The sequence below is a fragment of the Nothoprocta perdicaria genome, unplaced genomic scaffold (assembly GCF_003342845.1).
Source record: "Nothoprocta perdicaria isolate Ctin4 unplaced genomic scaffold, notPer1 scaffold_63, whole genome shotgun sequence".
NCBI lineage: Eukaryota > Metazoa > Chordata > Aves > Tinamiformes > Tinamidae > Nothoprocta > Nothoprocta perdicaria.
The window spans coordinates 2,097,910-2,101,997 of NW_020455899.1; the positions used below are offsets into that span (position 1 = coordinate 2,097,910).

The 4,088-nt window shown below is 45.7% G+C and overlaps 1 protein-coding gene across 1 annotated transcript in view; it reads right to left on the reverse strand.

Annotated features, from left to right (window-relative positions):
- SLC44A1 (solute carrier family 44 member 1) overlaps positions 1-4,088 on the reverse strand; it is a 58,595-nt gene that overhangs the window by 53,728 nt on the left and 779 nt on the right. The window lies entirely within an intron of this gene.

A 4,088-nucleotide genomic window follows, 5' to 3' on the forward strand; every position in this document is an offset into this window, starting at 1 on the left:
CAAAAAAAAAAAGGGCATGAGGGAGGGAATGGTCAAAAACAATACACACACATTGCAAAGTATTCTTCTTGCTTAAAGTCTCCACAGGCAAAACTATAATAAAACAACAGCAAAGAATGAGTAAACTGAAAATAAGACAGCCTGATATGTTTGTGCAAAGTTTAAGTTAACATCACTCAAAACAGTTCAAGGTGAAGAATCTGGTGAAAAAGGAGAAAATGAGAAGTTAGAGAAAGAAAAAAACAACCTTGAAGCACAAGCACAAAAAAACAGTGAAGAAAATATAGTCAGAAAATAGAAGGCAATGAAGAATAAGAAGAGGACTGTATTGCAGAAGCCCAGTGAGAATAAGACATGAGGATGTGGAGGATTACTGACAGCATCAAAAGAAACAGAGGTCAAGGAGGGTAAAATAGGAGTAGACGCCTTGCAGCCTGGCCAAAAGGAGCCTGCAGGGAGCTTAACGTAGGCCAATTCAACAGAGCATAGAAACAGGAAGGAATACGGGAGAAGAAAATGCTTGACAATAAATGTAAATTTTCTGTTCTGTAAGTTCAGAAAATAAGGAAAGCAGACTAAGGTAACTATCAATTTTAAGTCAGAATAAGGCTAGAAAAGGAAAAAGATGGCAGCAAGAACTTAAAAATCCATACAGGGAGCAAAATTAAACAAACAAAAACACATAATGAATGGGATTTTGGGGTCAGGCCAAGCAATTAAAGATAGAAAAAGCAGGCAGCAAACAGTAGAATCTACCACTGTAAATAGTAGACAAGAGAAAACATAAATATGCCAATTTTAATCTTTTTTATTTCCCTGAAGGCTTTCAGATTCTGCAGGGAAAGAAATACAAGAAGAGCCTAAGACAAAGCTGTAGTAAGCCTGGAAAACGAAGGAGCTGAGAAATGCATTGGAGAGAAAAAAAAATAAAAAGTAGGAAGAAATAGGAGTTAAGAAGAAAGAAGGCAAGAGAGAAACTTACCTGACTGCCAACCACTCGCATTTTGATGCATTGTTATATATAAGATGAGGTGATAGGGATTAAAAAGGGACTTGGGAGATGCAGTGAACATATATATATGTGGCTGGCAAAGTCAAAGCAGAAGCAACCATTATTCTCAGAAACAGAAATGAAGATTAGTATATGAATGCCAAACAGGACAGAAAAATGTAAAATAAACACTATGAGAAATCAGCTTGGAAAATAAAATCATGAGGAATGAGGGTGAGAGTCATGATGAGAGGAAAGGTTGTCAAAGTCTGAGGTTCATCAAGCTTTTTGTGCTTGCTGTCTCTTGACTCTCTTCATCTAGAAGCTTAAAATTGTCCACTGAATTAGGATAAATAAAAAGCAACTGAGGTAACATGAAGAAAGATTTGATGAAAYCCCGCTCAAAGAAAGCTTAAAATGTGATGATGGAGGGCTATAGTATAAAACAAGAGTAATCAKGAACCCAACATTTATTGTTAATGATAAAAGGAGGATAGAGAGAGACATTAGGCTCTAATGCAATGCTGCACTGTTTGGTAATAAGGTTCTTACAATCAATATACCAGACAAAATAGTTGCTGATAAAATATTCAGCAGTTAGCCTTTGATTTGGATTTTCTCAAGAGATACACAATTTTTTATGGTTAAGGAATTAGATACTATCAACCATTCATTATACTTCAGTTGTRTATAAAGGATACCAATCTCATTTACTAACCCACATCCCACCACAAATAAGGAAGCTAAAGGATACACACTCTGTTGTGTATTATTAACATGAAAAGGAGATACAAATTTCAATTTTTTCAATTTGAAAACCAGAATCAGTTAGTTAAAATCCATGAACAAACCAAATATTGTTAACATCTAATCCTCTATTTTCTTCCACTTTTGGTCTAAAACTATCCAGAGATAAGGCTGTTTTTTTCCCTAAGGAAAAAAAAAATACAGCAGTAACAATTCATAAAAAGTAAACAGCGATAAAGAGCTACAAAATCATTTTGTGTAGTTACAGAAAATATGGCTGGAAAAGACCTATAAATACCATCAACTTAACTCTTAGTGCTGCAAGTCTGCATCAGCTCTCTTMAAGCCATTCATAACAACATTCATCCAATACGTATCTCAGCAAACCTCAAGGAATACAGAGCCCACAGTCTCTCCCCAGCAGTCTACTGCAGTGCTTCATCAACCACGGAATTTAAAAATCTTCCTCAAACATTTGGTACAGATCTCTTCGAGATTCAAAACCGTTTCCTTAAATATAGAGATCACTCCTTTCCTCCTTGCAGCATATTTTGTCATACGCAGAGAGAATTCCCTATTGCAACTGGGCAGCTCTCTGCAGCATTTTGCTTTGGAAGGACAGAATCTTATAATAACAATAATTAAGGAGAAAAAAAAAAAAAATGCTAAAAGGATGAGGCACAAAACTCATCTTGGTGATGAGTCATCTGGGATAGCAGAGATGGACTTTCCCGCATAAGCACTCTGMTGGAAACTGGATTCTGCCACCACACAGCCATAGAGAACTAACACTTACAAGCAAGACACAGCCATAGCTGTTGGCTGTGTTGTGACACAGCCACAGTCATGGCCATTCCACCCTGTGCTACCAGAAAGCAGCCAAGCAAAAAACAACACTGTCCTAGTTGTCTTGCTCAAAGGATAAGTTAAAATGGGAAGCAGAGCTGCAAACTGGAGCACTGGGTGGAGCTCCTGATTGTGCCGTTTTTTTGGCAGCACCACTTTGAGGGCGGGGGGGGGGGGGGGGGGGGGGGGGGGAAAGAGTCGGTAAGGGCAAAAGAGAGCAAGGAGGCAGGGGGAAGAGAAAACCTGAGCTGGGAAATAAGAAAGCAGAGATGCAATGGGGACAACCACCCTCGGTGGTTGCTTTGCATCCTTTTCAACTCAAGGAAAAGGATGCAAAGCAGTGCACAGGCTTCCTGGAGGCCAGGCTGGGGGGAAGATTCCAAACGCAGTGGATCTGGGAGAGCCCCCCTCCCCCCTCCAAGGCAAGTTTCCTCCCAGGGGATGGCCACTCTTCCCTGGAGAGCAAGGAGGTCCTGCCGAGGGRCCATGTGGGAGCCGAGGTGCAGAGCCTGGGGAGCAGTGAGGCAGGACAGGGGGCACAGAGCACCAGCAGAGCACACGGAGCAGTGGAGACAGCCACAGTAGGGTAGAAATAGGCACAGCAGGGAGCAAGGAATAAGTATGGGGGGAAGGGGGCAGGTGGTGCAGAACCACAGGAAAAGCAGAGCCCAGCAAGGGGGAACAGCAATGYGCGGGATGAGCAGAGCACAGGGCACGCAAGAGGGATGCACGGCCTCGGGGTGCAGAGCCATGGGGAACAGGGCTCTGGCGAGGGGGATGCAAAGGGCTGCAGAGCCCCAAGGAGCAGCTACAGGAGAGAGCAAGAGGGTGCAGAGCTAGGGGGGAGCAGGGCTGCAGGGGGAGGATGCCGGAGCACAGCCATGGTGGAGCAGGGAAAGGAGCAGGAGTACGGAGCACAGCCATGGTGGAGCAGGGAAAGGAGCAGGAGTACGTCTGCAGCTGAGGGGCTATGGGGCAAGGGGGGCAGGGAAGCGGACAAGAGGGCACGGACACGGGATAACAAGGAGCAGTGGGAGGAGAACATCTGTAGCAAAACAGGGCTGGGGGACAGGCAGGAGGGTACAGCTAAGGCAGGGATGGGCTTTGAGGGGGCATCCGTAGCATAGGAGGGCTGGGGGCACAGCACAAGGGGGGCACAGACACAGGACGGCAGGGCTGTGGAGGGAGGACATGTGTGGCAGAGCAGGCTGTGGGTGAGAAGGAGGACAGAGAACAGGAGAGCAGGGCGCTGCGGGGGTATCTGTGGCAGAGCAGGACTGTAGGAGGCAGCAAGGGGGGCACAGCACCGCACAGCAGCACATCCGGGAGGGACATTTACGGCAGTGCAAGGGATATGGAGTGGGAGCGAGGGGGGCACTAAACAGGGAAGCAGGGCTATGCAGGCAACGGCTTGGGCAGAGCAAGGGGACACGGCACGGGGCAGCAGGGCTATGGGGGGACACGGCACGGGGCTGCAGGGCTGCGGGGGGACACGGCACGGGGC